This window comes from Lissotriton helveticus, chromosome 3_1 (assembly GCF_964261635.1).
Source record: "Lissotriton helveticus chromosome 3_1, aLisHel1.1, whole genome shotgun sequence".
Lineage (NCBI taxonomy): Eukaryota > Metazoa > Chordata > Amphibia > Caudata > Salamandridae > Lissotriton > Lissotriton helveticus.
This window is the reverse complement of record NC_136061.1, coordinates 238,240,922-238,265,037: the sequence shown is the minus strand read 5'-3', so window position 1 is coordinate 238,265,037 and position 24,116 is coordinate 238,240,922.

Genomic DNA, 24,116 nt, shown 5'->3' with positions numbered 1-24,116 from the left:
TTATTCAAGTGCTTGTGGATACACTTTTTTTGTTTTTCCGTCTTGTGCGTACATCAGTATTCGAAAGATTATGAGGGCCCTGGGGGGGGGCGATATTTAAAAAAATGTTTTGCCAGAAATCTTTGCGGGAGTGTACTCAACAACTTTCCAAAGTTTCCTGGCGATCGGATGAATGCTGTTTTAATTCTATTTATTTATTCGAGCGCTTGTGGATACACGATTTGTTGTTTTTCCGTCTGGTGCGTACATCAGTATTCGAAAGATTATGAGGGCCCTGGGGGCCGATATTTAAAAAAAAAATTATGCCAGAAACCTTCGCGGGACTGTACTCAACAACATCCCAAAGTTTCATGGCGATCGGATGAATGGTGTAGTAATGCATAAAGGATAAACAGACAGACAGACAGACATACATTTGCTTTTATATATATAGATTAAAAAAAATTCAGTTCTAAAATGATGAGACTGTGAAAGAACTATAACCCCTACTTTTTAACTTCTTTTGCTGGCTTCTCTTCATGAACAAATTCAGTAAATTTTTTCCATCTGGTGAGGTACAACATTTTTCTTTATGTACTGTTAAAACAGAATGCCCTGCCCTAGACCGAGGCAGGAGGAGGCCCATCACATCCTTTAATAGCCCAGACTGGCCCATTGTTATTCTGTGTGACAATGGGCGGGGTGGGGCTGCTCTTGTGCTCAGAGGATTAGTTCGAGGTGGCCCCATCAGGCCATTGCAGGGGAACAGTGCTGTTCCCCAATGCCCAAATGCACGGACATAGGGCGCGCGTTAAAGGGATCATTGCGAACAATGGGCGTGAGATCCGAATCACTGACATCCCATGAAATTTACGGACGGTTGTTCTCCCTATCCTAGCCTACCATCACAACAGAAACTAAGAGTGTCTACTTAATGACCACAAAATGGATGATCTTGAAGCCTTAACAGCCAATGTGGAAATCGGCATGTGGTTGTAAAATTGTGAGATAATACTACAACGTGTAATTGTAGCCTGCATGTTAACCTACTCAACCTGGCGCTATTGACAGATAAAAGATGTCTATTATTACCCAATTAAGGAGTGCTCATTTTAACCTCGCAACTAAGGAAAGGCTGGGTGTACTTGTTGGCCTTCAAACCTGTCACCTTGGCGTCAAAAACATGGAGGCTTGAGTCCACTAAGCCACCAGGTTTGGACAGTGGCTTAAAAGGTTGTGTATATGAGTATCAAATAGGTAATACTTAAGGAAGTCGTCCTTATCTGGCCCACGAAAGCAACAGCATGATGCATCCTGAATTAGATCCATGCTGCTGTCTTCCAATCGTTCAAATCCACTGGTCTTATATAATAAAGTTCACATTTTTAAACTTTGTGGGACCAAACATCTGCCTTAGTGCAAGAAAGGATTTTAGTTGACATTTTACAGAAGCAATTAGGAGTTAATAAATTCAAGCAGCAGCTGTGCATGGGGGTATGTGGTTCCTCTTTCGGCAAAGGTGTGAATCTGTTTCCCTTGGTAGCATGCTGAGCGTGGGCAGGCTGGTGTGACTGCAATAACCCCTGTTAGATATACAATTTACACTTGGGCATTGCATTGCAAGTGTTGCATTAACTTTTCTAGAGAACTCTATGGCTGTGGTATGAAGTTGCATCGAAAACACCACAAGGGTACTTGCGTTCACTGAAGAGGGAAGACAGGTGGGCCAGTGGGTTGGGAAGCTGAAGGAAGGCTGGCAGGCAGTCACATGGCTGAGAAGGCTAATACACTTGTGACCCAGACCAGACACATAACTCAACTCTCAGAAAGCAGATCTGTTCTCAGTTGCAGAAGTTTCCTTCTGAAATGCTTAAAAAAACCTGTGACTTTTTTCATCACTTACAAATGGAGCGGGAAAACGCAATATTTTGCCCTATTATTCTAAACTTTTCATTTTGCCACACTCATTCATATACCTGTTAACTATTAGGTGTTTGAAATATTCCTTTCCCATCAGCTAAAGAAAGAGGGTCCCATCAAGCTGCAAGCTTGCAGGTTTTTTTGGTTTTTGGGCCGTAAAATTAGAGCAAACTGAAAAGAGTCTCTCCCTCTCAGCCCAAATATTTTATTATTATGATAATTATTTTAATAATTATGTTGTTTATATGTTTACTTTTTTATTTATTTTTTTTTAAACACAATTTTTATTGATTTGATAGCACATAAAAAAAAAAAATTTGAGGCCTCAGAACGATAATCAGCATTAGCCGTCCAACACTGGCCGCGGATTCGTTGACGTGTATCATACAGTAGGGTATAATACATCCATGGTCAAAGAGCTTTTGGGAGCGACGTCAATGCAATCAGTCCTTTGCCAATGGTACAACAAACTCCCCATGGTATCCCCCTTCCCCCACCCCCCCAACATCCACAGGTTATCTCAACTATAACCCCCTGCCTCCCCCCCACCAGAACATCCACCCTCCCTCCCCTCCCCCAGGCGTGTCGTGATGTAGTCGTGCTGTAATGCCAACGGGCTTACTACTCCAGTCTTGCCCGACCAGCAGGCTACTGACTATTATATGGTAGGTGTCGTCTCACTTCACAAGAAGGGGCAGTAGTTCAGCAACTGGACCACGCGAGGCGTTGTGTGTTCAACGTGATACACTATGGTGGGTGCGCCCCGGGGTTGGTTGCGGGAGCTACCTCATCGTCGTCTGTAGGGAGTGTGAGTTCTATGACTAATGTTTCCCAGTCTCTCGCCCTCTCTAATGCTCGTTCATTACTCGTTCGAAGTGCCATTTGTAGGCGGGCCTCCACCTCACATTGTGCCCATTTACGAAATTCATGTTTCCATTTGTCTACGCTGGGCCCCCTGTTCGCCTTCCACTGAGAGGTTATGGTTCTTTTAGCTAAGAGGAGCCCCAGGTCCATAAATTTACTAGTGACTTTGTTCTTTGATGTGTGGGGAAACCAATGTAGTATACAGTGTGCCATGGAGAATTGTAGGTCCCTCTTCGTAACCTCCTTCAATAGTGTTGTCACCCTTTGCCAAAAAGGAGTCAAGCTCCGGACAATCCCACAGCATATGTCTGAAATCTGCGTCATCCCTTGTGCATCTTGGACAGGTCGCTGATTGGGCTGGGAAGAATTTATATAAACGGACTGGTGTCAGGTATGCCCTGTGTAGAATGTGAAAATGCACCAGCTGGAACCTGGCATTGCGCGTACTCTTCCAGGCCCTCTCCACAATCCCGCCCCATGCCGTGTCTGGTATGTCCATCCCTATGTCCTCTTCCCACTGCGCCTTCAGGGATGACAAGGGGGTTAGGGCTTCATGGGTCATGCGCTTATACAAGCATGTGACTGCCTTGATTGTGCCTGCAGCCACCACAACATATTGGCACCCCATAGATGTAGGTGGCTCTGCCATGCCCGTTTTCCAGTGTTTGCGGATCGCTGTCGTGATCGCAGCATGCAATAGAAAGTCACACCCTGGGAGTTCAAAGCGGTCTCTGAGGACATCAAATAGCAGTAGGGTGCCGTCGTCATATAGGTCTCCCATTGTGGATAGGCCCTGCTGGTCCCAGGCTTCCAATCTCTGCCAGGTTCCACCGTGTGGCAGTGCCCTGCACATTTTCAATGGGATATCCGGTGCGTAAGGGACCGTTATACCCCCTCGTCGCAGGTATCTGTTCCAGCATTTTCGAGCTGTGGCGAACTCCTGCGTGAGCTGCATGTCTCCGAGCGGGAGGTGCAGGACTATGCAAGACAACACCAGTAAAGGACCTGTCGGCTCCTGTGATTCTCCTTCTTCCCTAGTGGCTCTCGCTACCCACTGCGTGAGCCATTGAAGTTGGGCTGCTATGTAATATGTCTCATAGTCTGGGACCGCTAGGCCCCCCTCCGCTCTAGGTCTCATAAGTGTTCCGAGCGCCACCCTGCGTCTGCCTGTACCCCACAGGAAGGAGCTAATCATCGTCTTAAGTCTCCGAAAGTATCCCACCGGGATCCAGATCGGAAGGGTCCTAAAGAAGTAAAGCAGTCGCGGCAGTGTCACCATCTTGAGCAGGGCCACTCGCCCCGCTACGGACAGAGGGAGGGTGCTCCAGAACTCAAAATTTGCTTTGGCCCCTCTAATTGCCTTACCCACGTTCCCTTCAAGTATGTCTCCCTGGTCATGATAGATCATAGTTCCCAAGTAGGGAAGCCGCCTCTCCTCCCAGGACACTCCGTCAGTGGTCCGCGGGCAGTTCCTACCGCCCCGAGTCGGGAAGGGGCACGATTTCGTCCAGTTGACTTTTAACCCCGCTATCACACTTAGGTCTCGCAGCAAATATTTCGCTCCTGTCAGGGATTGCCCCGTATCTGCCAAAACCATTAATAGATCATCCGCGTAAAGTGCAATATGGTGGATCTGCCCATAGACGTGTAGTCCCTGATATGCTCTTCCCGACCGAGCGTGTGCCGCCAGGGGCTCCACCGCTATAGCGAACAGTAATGGTGAAAGGGGACAACCCTGGCGCGTGCCTCTTCCCACCTTACACGCCTCAGAGATCAGCCCCCCTGTTCGAACTCTAGCCGTGGAATCTGTGTAGAGCAAAGCCGTCCAGCGCACAAATTGCGGACCAAGCCCCATCTGACACATAACATGAAAGAGATATTCCCACTCTAGACTATCAAATGCTTTTTCGATGTCAACAGCAAATACTGCTGCTTCCTCGACTTCATAGGTATCAGCCTCCAAGATGTGAAAAAGGCGTTGTATATTGAGCGCTGTGTTGCGGGTGGGGATGAAGCCGGACTGATCGGCATGTATCAGTGTGGACATGTGCGGAAGCAGCCGAGTCGCCAGGATCTTGCTCAGGATTTTGTCATCCAAATTGAGCATGGATAACGGGCGATATGCCGTTCTATCCCAGGGTTGCTTGACCGGTTTCAGCAACGGGATAATGATCGCCTCCCTGGTGGAGTCCGGCAATCTTCCCAATTTCTTAGCTTCATTATAGAGCCCCGCCAGCCGAGGCGCGAGGAGGTCGATGTAAGTGAGGTAAAATTCCACCGGGAAGTCATCTGACCCCGGCGTTTTATTTCGTGCCATGCTTTTGATGGCCACCTGCACTTCACTCACCTCAATGTCCCTACACAACACTTTAGCATCCTCGTCTACCAGTTCCGGTAAGTCCAGCTCTCCCGTGAAGGACTGTAAGTTTTCTTCCAACGGCAGTACTCTACTACGATAAAGCTTGGTGTAGTAATCAAAAAACACGTTGTTTATCCCTTGCTGATCGAAGCGGGCCACTCCCATCTGGTCCCTCACCTCTAGTATAACTGAGCCACGACGAGCAGGATTAGCTAGCCAGGCCAAAAGGGCTCCAGATTTATCGCGCTCCGAGTGTGCCCGTGTGATATAGCTTTGTAGTCAAACCATCGGAGTCGCTCTACCTGCGCTGCAACTGCTTCTCTGGCTTCTAATAAGTCATCCTGCTTGTCCGGTCGCTCGGGGCGTTCTATCTCTAAGACACACAACCGTTCATCATCCCTTTGGATGTCTTGTAATAGTGTCTTCCGGGTTCCAGACACCACCGAGATGCATCTCCCGCGCATCACTACCTTATAGGCGTCCCATTCTACATTCACTGACCCCGCCGTCGCCCCATTAAGGTGAAAGTAATCTTCAATGGCCTTGGCTATGGTAGTTCGGAATACCTGATCTTCAAGTACTTCCGGACGCAAACGCCAGGTAGGAATCTTGGGGCGCAGTCGCGACCACTGCAACTGGATTAACAGTGGATTGTGGTCAGAAATAGTGCAAGTAAGATATTCGCTATCACGAATTTCACCGTGTACATCGGGTGAGCATAGAAATGCGTCTAGTCGAACATGCAATTCGTGGAGGGCAGAGAAAAAGGAGTAATCCCTAACCAATGGGTGCTGAACCCTCCAAGTGTCAATTAATCCCCACTTCCGCTGCCAGGTTGATCGCTCCTCTGCCAGCCTGCCCGCCGGTGCATTCTGTAAGGGGGTGTGTGATCGGTCCAGTTCAATATCGGTGACACAATTAAAGTCGCCTCAAAGTAATAGTGGCCCTACCAAGACTGTCGCTCTTGCGTGAGAGCAAAGAAAAGAAGGCTGGTTGGTCTATATTTGGTGCATATAGGCATCCTAGTGTTAAATCCCTACCGTCTAATTTCCCTTGAATCACCACGTATCTGCCCTCCGGGTCAGTCAATTGTGTTGTGCACTGAAAGGGAACCCCAGCCCTTACCCAAATTAAGACCCCCTCGCATATGCCGAGTATGTAGTGTAATAAACTTGTGCCCTCCAGCAGCGTTAGAGCGCCTTCCCTTCTTTGGCAACGAGGTGGGTCTCCTGTAGGAAGGCGATATGAATACCCCAACGTGTTAAAAAGAAGTGTATCTTGTGCCGTCTAGCCATGGTGTGCAAACCCCTTACATTCCACGTGAGACATGAGTAACCTAGTGCGGATACCATTGCTGACATTGATATAGGCGCTGTTTCGTTTCACCCATCGCCCCGACACGCCCAGGTCCCCTGAACCAAACCCCCCCAACTGAAACATCCCCAACTCCCCCTCCCCAGGACAGGCACCCAACACGGTACTCCCATCCAAACAAAGAAAATGTACATATAAAGTCTAGTCAGTGCAGGCTGCTTGGAACGCCGATTCAATAAGTCCAGATTTCCCCCCAACCCCCTCCCTTCTCCCATGGTTTCATCCCTCCGTCCAGATCCCCCTTAAGTGACCCACCACGCGTCCAGGTGTTTCCCCCCCTCCCTGCCCAAGTGGCACTCAATCCCAAGGCCCAACAGACAATACAGATACCTCAGGAAGTCAGTCTCATCATGCATAATGTTCTATTCATCCAAAGACCCCGTCTGCTGTTTGCGGGGTGACCACCGGTAGGTCGGTCTCTGAGAGACCATGGCCACTGCTGGAACTTGGGCTCTGATCTCCACTCTTCGTACGCTCCGATTTGCTGCTGGCTGGGCTGAGATCTCCATGGCTAATGGCCGCCACGACTGCCTTGTCTCGCTCACGGCGCCAATCTGTGGGACAGGTTGGTCGTTGCATCGGTGACGTGGTAGGAGAGCACTGTCGAGCCCGGTCCGCTGTCGGTGAACGCTCGCTGTGCTCCCTGCGGGCCTCCAGCCAGTCCCAGGCAGCTTGCAGGGTAAGGAAAAAGTGCGTGCTCCCGCCATCAGTGACCCGCAGCCGGGCCGGGAATAACATTGCATACGGGAGGTGGAGAGTCCTCAATTTCCGCTTCACCGCCAAGAAGGAGGCTCTTTGACGCTGTACTTCTCTGGTGTAGTCTGGGATAATCAGTACTTTACTGTTACCAATTTAGAGATTTTGCAGTTCTCTGGCTTTCTGCAGGATGAGGTTGCGATCTCGGTAGTGCAGGAGTCTCACCTTCATCGGGCACGGCTGGGCCCCAGGCTTGGGCGGCCGTGGCGGGACTCTGTGCGCCTGCTCCAGCGCGGAAAAAGGGGGAGAGACCCTCAGGCGCCACTTCATTTTTTAACCAAGTCTCCAAAAACTGGACCGCATCTGATCCTTCTTCTCGCTCCGGTATTCCCACTATGCGGAGGTTATTGCGTCCTTCACTGTCTTCTGCCCATACCTTCAGCACCTTGACCTTCCGTACCACATCATTTAGTGTTTTCCGTAGGTCGTCAACCGTGTCCGGGATGTCCTTCATGATCGCTTCGTTAGACACCACCCGTTCCCTGAGTTTCGGGTGGTCATCTTTTAGCACGGAGAGGTCCGATCCAATGGAGTCCATTCGTTTCTCCAAGGCCTCCCTCGAGGCCATGATAGCCTGCATAATGTCGCTCAGAGAGGGGTCCCGCGTTTGCACAGGAGCACTGGCCCCGGTTTCAGAACCCTTATCACCCATAGTGTGACCCGGATCGTCGAGTCGTAATACTTCAAATCCTTTCTTCCTAGTCACCCTGCCCATCCTGGGCGCAGTAGTGAGTGTCTGGCTCCCCTGCACCACCTCGCACACTGCTTCTCAGGGCCGCCTTGCAAGACTCACTCGACACCGCACTGGCACCACATCGGGGTTTCTCAAAGGTGCAAGGAACATGAACCACGTGGCGGTCCCCCCTCCGGTATGAGGTCACAGTCGTTCAGTGGCTCATGGGTGCAGCGTCTAGCCCCAACTGACCTCGCAGGCAGGTCCTGGCACAATCATCCAATGGGGGGACAGGACTCATCCCAGCAGATCAAGGCTCCTTCCCAATGTAGTGTCCCCGAGTACCCCTGTCCACTTCAGCTCCGGTGGGGGTCTCTCAGTGGGCCCTCATTAGGTCTGGTCTTTCGGGAGGCAGTAGCATGAGTTGCTCCTCGTGTCCACGGAGGGCCCCGGGGGAATTTTGCAGGCGATATGCAGTTGCCAGAGTCGGCGGCCGACCCCCTCTCTCGATGCCGGGGCGGGCCCTCGTTTCACTGCCTGCGTGGGTAGGTCGTCGCTCTCCCAGGGTCAGGATATTGCCCCTCAATCTCTGCTGGGCCATGTATCAGAGCGGAGCGCGGGCGCCGCCGTCATAGGGTCAGGCACCCCGTCGCTGAATCTCCTGTGGGGGCTCACTGGGCACATTTAACAGCTCCCCACCTCCCTTGCCTGCTTGAATAGTGGTCCGGTGCCTGCCGCTCGCTGGTACGGCCCGCTGGAGACGTCTTCCCCCAGGGGAGAAGTTATAGTCAGGCGCTCCCCTGTGCAGCCCCGGCCGCCATTTTGAGGCTCCAGATCTCGGACCTCGCTGAGAGCGGTGTAAAGTGTCCCCACGCCGCCCGTGGACCTCGGCGCTGTCTTTCACCCGTGTCTAGAGGCGCACGGGATCACCAGCATTGCTTTCCGGGGTTGGGGACCCGGATCCGAGTTCAGGATGACTGCTGGAGAAGGGCGGCCGCGTAGGAGCTCTGGAGTCCGCTGCCGCCTACATCGGCGTCCAAGCCACGCACCCCATGTTTACTTTTTTATGAAGGTATACATTTCTGTGATTTTCTTTTTATAGGTTGTTGGATTTATTAGGGGGTGGGGTGGATAGTGTTATTAAAGATATATTAATTTATTTAGCAAAGTCTTAATTTGAGCTATCGTGTTCATTGATATTATTAATATTTTCTTTAATAACAGAATCATTTTGGGTTAGGTTTAAATAAATATGCATATTTGCATTAAAATACGTTTAAAAATAATTACTGGGGCTCAGAATGATTTCATTTTATTTGGTTTCATTTCCTAGTTTACAAATATTAAATATTATACATGCACCTTAATTGTTCTTATTTAAAATGTTAGGAAAAGTGTTAGAATAGTACTTTAAAATGTATTCCTGCATTTTTTTATTGTAGTTTTAAGCTTATAAAATATTAAAACATTCGAATTATAGGATTTGTTTTTAAATTTTTAATACTTTTTGATAACATTTTATTCAATGTGAAAAAAATGTGTTTGGAATTAGAATATTAAGTTTGACCTCCCGGTGATATGTACTTTCCCCACCATTCTTTGGACTGGACATGGAATAGTACTTCAGACCCATTCCACTCCCCAGGATACGAGCACATTCACCATTGTAAGTAGCACTGGAGTTAGAATAGTAAACCTGCCCCACAATTATATTCTGTTTCCTCAGAGTTCATACTGGAGTTAGCAAAGTAATTCTGCTCTGTTCTCCTCAAATATATTAAAATTATATGCACTTTCTTCATTGATAATTGTATTGTATTCTACGCACGTTCCTCATTGCTAATTGTATTGTACTTAGAGTAATAAATTAAACTCCTCCCCATATTCATACACTGTCTCCAAAGTTCCTGGGACCGGAATTAGAGTAATAAACCTCTAATGCACATTAGCCAATATTTGTAAGATTGGAGTTAGAATAGTAAATATTAAATCTGTCCCCTTCCTTAGTCTATGCACGTTCTCCAACGTTAGTTGTACTGAAGTTGAAATAGCGTTTCTGAGCCCCTGAATATGTGCACCTCCCCCACTGTTAGTAAGATTGCATTTAGAATAGTAAATCTGACCTATCTACCAGTTTTATGCACTTTTCTCAATGTTCGTGAAACTGGAGTAAGAACATTAAATCTGAACCCACACACCTAAAATATATGCTACTTGCCAAGTGTTAATGCCCCTGAGTTAGAATAGTAAAATTGACCCCTCCCAAATATAAGCACTTTTCACAATGTTCCTGAGTCTGGGGGTAGAACATTATATCTGGCACTTTTTCCTCAATTATAATCAATGTTTTCAATGTTAGTTGTACTTGAATAAGAATAACACATTTGACTTCCTTGCCCCAATTATGAGCACATTCACCAAGTGTCCCAGAGACAATGGGTAGAACGGTAAATATGACACCCCTCCCTCTTATGTATGCACTCCCCTCATTGTGCGTAGGACTGCAGTTAGAGAAGCAAATCTAATCCCAAATATATGTGATGGTAGAACTGGAGTAAGAATTGTAAATCTGACCCGCCCCCCCCTCCCCCCCCCCCCAATTATATGTGCATTTCACAATGTTAGTGGTCAGTGGAGCAGTGGTCAGTTCCACCAAGCGGTCTTCGCAGTCAAAGAATTATCTTCAGACTTAGTGGCTAAAATGAAAGTTAAAATCTTCCAGCGAGGCAGAGTCCAAAGCTATGGCCAGTGGGGCTAGACATAGAGTAATAAATCAGAACCACTGTTCCTAAATAATTGCGATTTCCTGAATGGTAATTGGACTGGGGTTAGAAAAGTGTATTTCACCCCCATAACTATATGCACTTTTCTCGATGTTAGTTACAGTGAAGAGAGAATAGTAGTTTAACCCCTACATCATACCAAATGTGTGCACTTTTTTTCCCCGATGTTCAAAGGACTGAATTTAGATTAACAAACCACCCACCCCCAATTATAAGCACGTTCTCCAAAGTATGAGGGACTGGAGCCAGAATATTAAAACTGATCCTGCCGAAGATATGCATCTTCCACAGTGTTAAAAAGGCTGGAGTTAGGATCACATGTCTGAATCTCCTCCTTTTATACTCATTTTCCACAATATTTGCAGGACTGAAGCTGGAAGTTGCACTGGAGTTAGAATAGCAATCCTACCCCTGTGCGAATATATGTACCATCTGAATGCCAATTATATGTAATTTTCCCAAACTTCCAGAAACTGGCGTTTGAATACTAAATCTGCCTCCTCCCTTTATATGCACGTTCCCCAATGTTAGTTGTACTGGAGTTAGAATAGTAAATGTGACCTCCCCCAAGTATATGCACTTTCCCCAGTGTTTTAGAGCTGGAGTTAGAATAGTAAATCCGATGAGCCACAATATAAGTGTATTCCTCGGAGTTGGTTGGACTGAAGTTACAATAGTAAATCTGATCGCATCCTCAGACCCCCAAACAAGAGCTATTTGGACCAGATAAAGAATAGCAAATCTCACACCCACATTATGATCTATATATTTTACAACATTTGTAGAATTATATTTAGAAAAGTATATTTTTGATATTTCTTTTTATTTTGTGAATATTTAATTTTAAATTATAGACGTTTATGTAATTTATTAAATCATCCCAGAAGGTTTTGATATTTATTTAAATATTATTTAAATGCTTTTCAGTGTTTACATAAATTTAGAGAATGTGTTTTGAGAACTATGTGTTGAAATAAAAAAATATATATTAACTGTCAAAAATGGGGTAATTCATTTGTGTGGGGTGACCCCTACCAACTTTAATAAAGGCTACGTCAAAACACTGAGAGAATCTCTACCCAGCGCCGGAAGCTGTGAAACAAGCAGTAGGCAATCCCAAGAGAAGTGTAATTTAAGTTCAATCATTACCAACAATTTTAAAGTAAAGAGGACAACAAAATACAATTCCCAAATAGAAAAACAGATACAATATTAATGAGCAAAAAAACACAATGATTACAGTAGGATAAGGGGAACCAGAGATATACTTGTTATGTTTTTAAACGAAAAGTAAAGCTCCGTTAAAGACAACAATTTGTGACTGATCAGGGCCTAGGAATTATTTACATCCAACCGTGATGGAGCAGTGGTCAGTTCCACCAAGCGATCTTCCCAGTCAAAGAATTATCTTCAGACTTAGTGGCTGAAATTAAAGTTAAAATCTTCCAGCGAGGCAGAGTCCAAGGCTATGGCCAGTGAGGGTCACTCGAAGTTGGATACATTATCGTCGAGCTCCCCCTGAAGCCATTGGTTTTGAGACTAACAGCTCAGATTGGTACAAACCGGGATTTCATGGCCATCGAGGTAACTTCACTGGACTAATAGAATTGCTGCTACACCCTAGTCCAATGTTTTACTGTCAGACGTAGTCACTATTTTGGAAGTCTATATCCTCTGACAGGACATGGCTTGATGCTGTCCATGATAGCAGAAACCTTTAGTGTGAGGTCTCATCTAGACTGTGTTCAGTGCTGCAATTGGCTCTTGCCCTCCAATGGTGCAACCTTCCTGAGAAAGCCTCCGCACCTTGCCCTTGAGGCAGAAAATACGACTAAGTCACACTATGTTTAACTGCTGGGAAAGTTCTGGTCAGTAATGCGGCCATTATCTTCTTAGGCTGGCTTCTAGGCACCTGGACCCTCTTTGAGTCCTTTTGTTTTTTGTGTCCATGAAGCAGGTAAACAGGAGGTCAATCCTCAGCGAGGTGCTCCAGTGTCTAGGTGGCAACCAGATCCAGGTGTTCCTCAGAGAGTCCTCATCTTTCAGCAAGAGTCATGAATCTTCTTTCGATGTTTTGATGAGGTGGTAGCTGAAGTGCCATGTTTATCCTGTGCACCAGCCAGTCATTGCAGCAATCCTGCAACCCAATCTTAATTATTTCCTCCCAGTCCTCACATCTCCTTCTGTCGCACTTTCTCTTTGCTTTACTATAAGATTACCCAGGAGTGCATGTTTTAGTATGGTAGAACCCTTCTGCCACCAGGCAGGTCTGTCTACTGCTCCTTAGCTACTTATATGAGCTCTCCATCCATCTCCTAGTGTCCAACCTGGTTTTCCCACACTTTGACTGGAGGCTAGTTTTCTAGGAGGGTCCAGTGACCGAATAGGAGAAACCCTCCCTAGCATCTCCAACTCAAAAGAGGTAGTGCAAAGGCTATCTTTTTTTGTCAACTGTTGTTGTCCACTCCCAGACAGCTAATCCCTGCTAAGGGGTCAGCAGTTAACACTACCCTGTTGGTCCTGGGCTGAGCGGAAGATTATTCTTTTCTATGCCTGGGTCGTTAACTCTCCCAGTTAAGGATATGTATTCCAGCTGTGCAGGGGTGATGAGTAACAGAAGTTGTTAAAAGCCTGTTCTAGCTAAATTAGTGTAAATACCTTTTTCTAAGGTTATTTTTCCACTCAAGTTATCAAAAATCTGATTTAATCATTTAATCATATTTTGAAATTTAAAATGGGTAATAACTGAATGACATTGCTAGCATTTTCCCAAGATATAGAATTACATATTTTAATGAGACACACCCTATGAAAAACGCAGCTGAACCTAGACAGTGAGAAGCTTATAGGCCTTCAAGCACACTTTATAAACATACGGTGTGACATGTTTTTTATATATGTATCAGGCACACTGTCTTATTGGCTTACAAGCTACACTTTAGGGAGGACATATTCATACAAAAACATTTGTTTCCTACATGGTGAAGTCACTTTTCCTTGACATATTTTATTGTGGTGCCTTTAAACTGCAGCCCAGCCAGAGGACAGTGATGCTCCTGGCAGATATATATTTGCTCATACAGGTGGGTGGTGTAAATGCACACTGCACCCCACATATGACATTTAAACTTCCATGCCATAGATGCATTTTAGGCACCATCTACAATGGATTACACAGAGGTTAAATAGGTCAACTGAGTGAACCAATGTTTCCAATACCACTTTAGGGCCAGAGCAAGCTGTGGCACTTAATTGATGCGAAACACTGCACAGAGTCCAATTTCCAGCAAAAATAGGGTCCACAAAATGATGAAAAATCTGGAGTGACCATGCAAAATAGGCGCACATGTACATTACATATTAAATCTTTCTACATTTGTAGTGTTTTTTTTAAATTAACATAATTTACTTTTAAGTTTACTTGTAAATTAAAGTTTATTATACATTATAATAATATTTACAATATTCTTAAAATTATCAAATGCTATTTATATGGTATGATCAAAAAGCTGTGTTACATATAAATATACTTCTTTAAAACATGTAATGTGTTTGTCATTCTTTTGGTAAACAGGAAATATGTTTTGAATTTTACAAAACAAAATAACAAATATAGGTTTTTCATGTTTGCAGAAAGTTATTTTTAAATATAATGTATATTTTTTATATAATGACATATTTTAATAACTTTAAATACTATTATAATATATAGCTGATTATTTTAATAATTGTTGCAACACTAATTTTGTTGTTGATATTTTTGGTAAGTCTAATGTTATTTTGCAAAGACTGTGCTATTGTTCTAAAGTTGATATTTCAGTAGTACCTATTTTGACATAAGCATATTTGTACATAGATGTTTTCGTAGCAGATATTTAGAATAACAACCCACATAAACCTCACCATAAGCAGGAATTTGATCCTGAAAACCGATAAGGAACCACCAGTAGCACCTGCGCCTCTTCCAGCAGAAGAAAGAACAGGCAGAGCCAAAAAGGATGATAGGAGACCCCTGGAAGAATAAATCAGATGGGCATCACCACCCAAGCCAGAGATTCATGGAAATAGGAAATGTATTAAGGAACCATTGAGAAACCCAAGAGGCAACATGATCCAGAACTAAAGCTGGAACTCAGACACAAAAGAAAGAGATGCAAAAAGCACTGAGAACACAGGAACACCCAACTGAGGCAATTAACACATACAAGGGCTTCTGCCCTGTGGTGCAGCTCCCTTGCAGAGGATGAAGGTGTGTTTAGGCCAGATGTCAGCACAACCGGCAACTCCTGGTCACCCTGGATGTGGAGTCTCTTTACTCCAACATCCCCCAGACCGGAGCACTGTCCGTTGTACAGAATATCCTAACATCTAACCCTCAAATTGAGAATGCCAGCTTCATCATGGAATGCTTAAAAACAGTTTTAAAGGAGAATTACTTTGAGTTCAACAACAATTTTTACCACCAAATAGGTGGAGTCAGCATGGGAGCTGCGTGTGCACCCAGCATTGCCTGCCTGTACATGGGAGAATTTGAACGAACCCATATATACAACGAGATGGCCCCATTTTTCGAAAATGTGCGCGCCTGGTCTCGTTTTATTGACGACGTGTTTTTTATCTGGGAGGGGGATGATACCACCCTGATTGAATTCATTGCGTGGCTCAATCTTGCTGACCCTAACCTTAGGTTCACCAGCCATTTCAGCCAAGATAAAATTGAATTCTTGGACCTATGGGTCGGACATCATAATCAGGTCATCACGGTATCCCTATTCATCAAACCCACTGCCCGTAACACCATCCTTCAATACGGCAGTTACCATCCCCGCTGTCAACGTGATAACATTCCGTTCAGTCAATTTCTCCGAATTAGAAGGAATTGCACAGACATTAGGGATTTCCTAATTGAAGGGGATATGCTTAAGGAGAAGTTACTACTACGGGGCTACCCTTACCGGCTGGTCAAGGAGAGCTTCAAACGGGCCAGATACTACAACCGTGATTCCATGTTCGAACCTAGGAACCCCACCCCTAAGGAATCGATTGTTTGCATCACGCGACACTCCACGGCAAACAACCAACTCAGACAGGCCATTAACTCCAGTTGGTTTCTTTTGAATTTAAATCAGGACCAAGATGTTCTACCCAAACCGATCTTTGCATTCAAACGCAACAAAAATCTTAGAAACCATTTAGTAAGAGGCAAAATGCGTGATCCGAAACCATTGATCCAAAGGTCCATTGTTGGTCCTGACCCTATCACTGGCAACCACAAATGTGGCAGATGCCAAGCATGTCCAAACGCCATAGGAGGAAATGTGATCCCCACGCCCACCCGCAGTATAAATCTCTCCACCATGACCAATTGTCGGACGACCAATTGTGTCTATATTATCCTATGCCCGTGTGAAATGCCATATGTTGGCGAAACGAGCAGGGAGATAAGATTCCGCATCGGGGAGCATAAATCAAACATACGTATCGGCAAAAGGGGAGCTCCCCTTGTCGAACACTGGATGTCCCTCGAACACTCTGAAACAGACCTCAGGTGGTCTATATTGGAAAAGATGCAAACTCCGGCAGGCACTGACCCCACACTGTGGAGAAAAAAACGAGAGGTCTTCTGGATCGTATTTCTCAACAGTTTGGAAAAGGGCCTCAACGAGGAATGCCCGTGGGCCAATGCATTACTGTAAATCCTCTCTTCGCCTTGTGCCTTGCAGTATTCTGCTGACAAGGTCCTTGTTGGAATCGGAGTCCCCTAATATGGTCTATCATTCTCTTGCAGGAACCTAGTAATAAATAGCTCTCGCTGAGGTCCCCCTGCCCATTGACAGACTCCTCGCACTATTTTTCACCAATAAACCCTGCATGTGATCAATTTGGAAGCAACTTTTACCCCTAATTCATTCTTCGTTCTCAAAGCTTCTCGCTTGAATTTCCTTCTATTTTTGTAATTTTTAAATCCCCCCGATATTTTGCAGCGCCCCATCACCTTTCTGTGCCCCCCTTCATGCCATATGAGGTCGTTCTATTCCGAAACCCGGCCCTTTTAGCCATTCTAAGATGGCCGCCACAGTTCCCTTCCTCTACGGGGCTATCTCTAACCGTCATTCATTTCTATGCCCCCTTGTGAGGTCGCGCGCCCTCGCAGCTGACTGCAATTATACAGTTTAACCCACTATATATAGAGACGCCCTGAGGAGTGTGGCCCTGCTCCGAGACCAGCCGTCCCAACTTCTGTGGAGTCCGCCGACCGGGACACCCGACCTGATGCGACTTCTGGTAAGTTGACTGCCCTTAGTCCGCTATGCCCCCTCGCACTCGTCTGCTAGAATCATAGACCTTACTACTCAGGCTTTCTCCCTAAAATCTCTGAGTGACCCTCACTTCTTATCTTTCCAGTGTCTCCGCTGATCCCTGCAGCCATGAGAATGCCTGGACGTACTTCATTTGTCTAAACAGCTGAGGGACCTCATCCCCATCGTTGACCCCCCCTGGGTAAGATGTCTAGCCTGCGCCCTCCTCCCACGCAGCCCCACCTACGGCGCTAGTGCACCCATGCTGTGAAATTCCATCCTTAAACCCGCACCTTCTTTTGTGCATATATTTCCCATACAGGTTTTTTATCTATCCCTGTACCGGTCGGCGGCGCGCTTCCTCCTCCCTGAGAACCCACCGAGGAGAGTATCCCCTGCCACGACAGGTAACTGTGCCCGCGTGCCTTTCCATCTAGCATGATTGATTAAATCCAGCGCTCCATGCTCTTTTCAACTGGCATCGCGCATTTTTCTGAGCACGCACTGTCCTTTAACAGGGTTTCTGCGCATCCCACTCGCCCCAGAACTCCATCAGTCTTGCCCCGCTGGAGCACATTCCCGGGGATAGACTTCTAGAGAATCCACCGAGGAGAGAATCCCCCGCCATCGCAGGTAATTGCGCCTGTGTGCGTCTCTATCGTGCGCGATTGTTTAAACTTAGCGCTCCATGCTCCTATCATCGGCACTGTACACTTTTATGAGCATGCTCTGTTCTTTAACAGGGTTTCCGCGCCTGCCTCTTGCTCTAGAACGCCATCTGCCTCACCTTACCCCAGCCAGGTAAACACCTCTAAACCCTTACATTTTTTATTTTCAGCACTTACATTAAATTAATGTGCAGCCCCCAGTTAGATCCCTCATCCTGTTTATTTTTGCCCACTAGCAGTCCTAGTAAAGCATAGCCTTTAAACTGTAATTTCATTGTTCCCTTTCTATGGAAAATAATACTTCTATGATGCTATGAATGTGTTCTGCAAGTCTAGTCCCGACCGCCCACAAACTGGATGTCCACAATCTGAATGTAGATGTGAGCCTATTTTTAGTTTACACCTAAACCCTCGCAAAAATGTACATACACCTAACCACTGTTTTTAATGTTTACTTCACAGAAATCTTACCTGTTTGTGGTTCCCCTTCCGCCCTTCCACTGTGCCCTGATGAAGGTGTAGTCCCGGACGGGACCATACACCGAAACGCGCGTAGGCGCTCTTTCCCATTTAGGAACCTTCAGAACCTACCTGGACCTCGAACCATCGGTCCCCATGTTATTTACAACCATCATCGCTTGGTGCTGTTTGACCTGAGAATGAATGCTGTATGAATGTTGATGATTTGTTAGAGCGGAATTTGAACCACTATTTATTTACTTTTATTATTGTGTTTATTTATGACGGTGTAGGTTAATCCACGAAACATATTTATGTATTAGCAATAAAAGCAGTCCCTTAAATAAATTCATTCCTGAAAAATAAATTTTGATACAAAACGAATAAACTTGTCTGTATGGTGTAATTTGCTTGGGCTTAGGTGTTTTTGTATTAATACTTTTGGACCTCTCCTAGGCCTTTCTGTTCAAATCCTTAGGGCAGGTACCCGTTCTGCTTTTGATAGGCCAGATGTCTTGCCTTTGTCTCTAATTTACTGTTATATCATTTCATGCAGTTTGTGTTTTATGGGCGGTTAGATGAATCTTGAGAAGCTGTCATTTCCCATGTTCACATAACATTATGTAAGAGCTGGGTGTATTGAGATTACACTGTCTGAAGGAGGTCTCAACACTTTTCCCAGATAAAAGAATGTTTTGGCCCAGGTTCTACTGGGCTACTTTTATCGGTCTCATGATTGTGTGGTGCTGAGTGGAACTTTCGGGTTTTGAACCTCTGACTAGAGGCTAAATGTCTCAAATATAAACGAGTGCTAGGAGGGTGAAATGAAGAAGTAATGGAGATTACCATATGTAATCTAGATTTTACATATTGGTCCCACCTGAAATTATCTCAAGGATTGAACTGAAGGAATCATTTGGAAGATCATAGCATAGCAGATAAGTGATAATTCATCGACTATAATAGAATGTATAGTGCTTGTCTTGTCCTCCCAATGGGGGAAGTTTTTGTGGCTGGAACAAACATTTCTGTGGCACTGACTGAGATGAGGTTTTAACGCAGCCTTGAACGAATCAACAGAAGGAGGAAGTGTCTCCTCATCACATGACTGACTAAGGCAAAACTGGCATGAGAATATAATTAGTAATAGTGAAACTGACTGTTTCACGGTCTTGACAGCAACCATAAGTACGTGCACATAAGACATGTTTAAGGCTACCAGAGGCTGAAAGTTGTTATAGTTTGACTGATGCTTTTTTATTCATTCTGGTCTGCTCATCCATTCCTCCAGGAAGCCATGTTAGCCATTTTAAGTCAGCCCAAAGACCTAGAAATGGGGCAGCATGGGCTGAGAGGGGCAGGAATGAGTGTAATTTCTTGCTGCTGAGGAGCAAATTGATATTGTAATTACCTGTTGCTCTAGGATGCCGCTGTGGACAATTTGCCTTCTCAGAACACAATACACTATACAATAAGGAGTGACACTGTGATCCTCAGAACCAGGGTAATGTGAGCCTACACATAATATGGTACTGGCAGATTTAAGTTTTAGGAATTACACTGCATATTCTTTCTGAGTCCATGGAGTGCAGTACTCACATCCAATTCCCAAAGGTTGTTATACACATATGCGCATAAATGACACAAATCATTGTCTCAGCTCGATTTGGAACTGAAAATTTGTACAGCCTAAAACGAATTACTATTTTTGTAAACATTGTCTTTCTGTTTATGTGCACTTTGTTCTTCATGAGCACTTTTCACATTGCGCACAGAGCACTCGTCATCTGTTATGTTGTCTTCTTCATGAAATTACTGATTTGAGACTATATATATATATATATATATATATATATATATATATATATATATATATAATAGCTCCCCTGACAAAGTCAGAAAAACCCAGCACTCGCAGTGAGTAAAACCACTTGGTTTATTGCACACAAAAAAGGAAAAACGCGTATCGGCTCTTGCCTTCGTCAGTTTCATATATATATATACAAACGAAGACTCCACATGCCACCTCCAATCATACAGATCGGCGAAGCAAAAGGAGAAACGGACCACAGGATCTGGCTTTAGCAGATTCTAATGTGCAGGTGAGGCAACAACAGCACGACGCGTTTCAGGCCCGTAGGCCCTTGGTCACATGTCCATATATATATAGATAGATAGATAGATAGATAGATAGATAGATAGATAGATAGATAGATAGCGAATATAATGTGTGTTGTGTCATCTATGTGCATAAGTGTATTACAACCTTGGGTTATTGGATATGGCTTACACTTTCTCAAGTAAAACTGCATTTGTTGGACAACATAACCGTAAGAACTTTGCATGACTGATTTCCTGCACACAATCCGGATATGTGGCCAAAGTCCTGCTAACTCACAGTGCACCCTCTGTACCCCTAACCATAGAGGGTAACAAATAAATGTAAAACCTCAGAACATGACAACCCTGACTCTCCAAGGAAATAGTTGTAACAGATCTAGAACCCTTTTGCTCAGTTACTTATGAATACCCAAAGAGCTACACAAGAAATACACATTAAATCGTTTCAATATTTATTGAAGAATTTTGATTCTTGAGCAAAATACATGCGCTGCAAAGATTACTAGAAGGAAACAAAATAATGTGATTAACATTACTAGAATGGTGAAGAAGGTGAAGATTTCAACCATTTTGTTGATTACAGAAGACTATATGCTTGCATATAAGTACTGTAATTTTATACTCCTACCTAGCTCATTCTATTCTATTGTGTCTAAGGCGAGTGGATCTGCCAAATCCCTGTTGGGTGGTCTGACTCCCCATTACCTGGGGGTAAGTGTCAGAAGCTGTCCATCTTGGTGTAGAGTTGGAATGCATCCCTCTCATGAGGTGACAGAAATCGACTGAGCTGAAATTCCGGCATGGACCAACCTCGCAGTGTCAGCAAAATGCTCCTCTAAATAAACAAAGGCTTGATGTCATATACATACTCCATGTTACCATGCCAAAGCCCCGTCTGGCAACTATTGTTTACTCTATTTCGATAGCTCTGTCACCGAGTGGGCAAAAACAAATAACAATATCTTGCGTGCTGATCTCAGCTCTTGTGCAGAATGTTCAAGGTGTTCTGATAGAGTGCCTACGAAGTGGTATTATGAGCAAACTGAGTTTGAGGTGTAGTGTGTTTATCTAGGTACCTATATTGATACTCCTATTTCTGACCCTTGTCCGGTTATTAATTAACTAATGTCCATACACCGGTACAGAAACCCGTTTTCAGATTAGGTCATAGCGCATGCTGTCACATTAAGCAAGCACTATCCCTCCAGCCCCCTAGAAAGCACACCGAGTTCTCAAAACAAATCAAACCTCCAACAGACCTGGGAAATCCCCCGCATCTATTGTTTTGATTTCGCTCGAGAACTCCTGAAAAGAATGTAAGAACGACCAGTCCTTATGACATTCTTGCTGACGTCTTATGTCCATCCTTACGTCAAACACAGCACCTTTCAGGTATAAATATACCGACGCTGCCCTAAGCTAAGACACGGTGGTGACGAGCTTGGAGCAGCGCTACTTGCCGGAGAGCCCAGCTGATGCAGAAAAGCCCACGGACGCTGCCCCTCCCTTTTGACGCGCTGAGAGAGACGCTGCCTTTCTCCTGCCGAGAAATCCAGCCTCCGGCGTTTCCAGCCGCCCTCGCGGGTAACTGGGATATCGAGTCCTGAGACAGAGATACCAACCCTCCAGCCTTCTAAATCCCGGGTACTGAACTGACTAACCCCTTACAGAGAATTCTTGAGTCAGATCCTTGGCAAAACAAACTTAACTTAAACTGCTACTTATTTACTCCCGCCCACGTATCAGGCTTAGGTCAGGTACACCGGGGTAGGCGTAGTTAGAAGCACCAGTTGAGAACGATTAGTCAATGTATATATGTATGTATCTTTTATCCATTTTAAGTATCATATGGCTAAGAAACCATATAAATGCTTTTACAGTATTATTTTATAATTCTGTTTTTACTGTATGCACTTTACTTAACTATAAGTATTGCAATAATAGCGATTCATTTCTCTTGTATGAGAAAAGAGACTGATCAATAAATAACATATTTTTATTGAACCACGCCCATCTCTTATTTCTCTACAAACTGGTGAAACTAAGAATGCACGTACTGACTGAGTAAAATAAGTTGTCTTTTGTTTTCACACGACTCTAGAGATATACTCTTGATTAGGGGAGAGCAAAGTTGTCATGTTCTATGGTTGTCAGAAACTAAATCCCTTCTTGTCTATCCAGGGAGGTTAAACTCCTCCTTGCCTATTCGAGAAAGTTTCTAGTGAACTCTGAGCTAGCTGGCACACATAACTTTAAGTCTAATATCGTCAGTAGAAGACCTAGTTAACCGCAGTCCTACGTCTATACTATTGAAGATATTATTCCAATGCGCAGAGCCTATTGGGAAAATAGGAACTACACTACAGAGGAATGTTATCCAATGTGAGCATGCTAATGGGTGTGTGTCAAAGGTCATTGTGTTTAGGAAAAGAAGGCAACTTAAGAATGTGAGCATGTAAAGACGGTGGGGCATATTTATAAGAACTGCGCATCAGCATCGATGAGTCAGATTTGTTGCACCTGCGGCAAATGCCCTAACAACGCCATGGATGTGCTGTATTTGCAATACAGTGCTCCATTGCACAAGGATTCACAAAGGCCCCAGAAATTCTGATGCATCTTTTGGCGCTAAAGTAAGGCATTCCTGGAGTTGGCCGTAAGACGGACACAACTACAGCAATGCGCCAGAACACAGAGGCGAGCCCCATGTTAAAAGCCTTGCGTTAATCCTTATGCCTGGTTTGAGAAGGCGTATGGATTTTGACGCCGTCAAGTCGTAGAGTGAAACAGTAAAATGTTGTCAATTTCAAAACGTCAGTTCTACCTGGCTCTTAATGTGGGAACGCCTACCCTGCATACATTATACCTGGCACAGGTAAAATGTGACGAAGGCCTATACAAAATGACGCATTGGGCCCAATCCCAAATTTTGTAAATATGAAGCAGTGTGGTACATTGATTTCAGCACCGTTGCATGAAAAAAGTTATGCTGCTGCAGTGCTAACTCAATGTATATATGCCATGGTGTTTCTAAACTAGGCCTAATACCTCCATGTGACAGGTGGGAATACAACATGCTCAGAATGTCAGTCACATTCAATGGGATCCAGGGCCGCTTGTTTCATCATTGGAGTTGCAGTGTTTAACTTGTTTAAAAAATATAAGTAAAAGTATAATAAGTTTTTCTTAGGACACCAATACGGATGCTTCTGAATGCCAGGATGGCCGAATAGCAGGGCTGCCTATTCATGGTACTAAATCATGTCTCTTTCTTCTACCAACAAATATATTACCTGTCTCTTTCTCCCTACAACTGGTTCTTTTTCCTTCTTACATTCTCCTGTTGTCATCTTTTCTCTATCTTTATCTTCCTCCTCTTTCTCCCTTTTCTAATTTTGTCTCTCTAGGTCAAAATCTGATGATGAAAAATAAATCTCAGTCCACAAACATTGATACCGGTGCTGACCACTGGCAAACACAGGCACAAATTATGTACTGTGGAGGTAAGTAAACTGGTGGTAACTAGCAGGGGTGAGTCCTCATTGCTGAATATTGCTCTCATCACAAAGTGGCATGTAGCAATTAGAGGCACAAAAGTCCTGAGCCCTAAGGCAGTGTTTCTGAACCTGTGGCCCACAAATCCCACTCAAGGGTTCCGAGACTGATTAGAAAGTAAATCAACATTAGCAGATTAATAAAGTATATATAAATAAAGAAGCATCAACCAGAATATACTATGAACGATTTGTGGCCTCAATTGAATTTAGAAAAGCTCCAAACTTCCTATTAAAATGTTGATGTTTTTATATTATATTTGTTTGTGAATTGAATGAAATGTTCCAGCATTTGTGTATTTGTTTG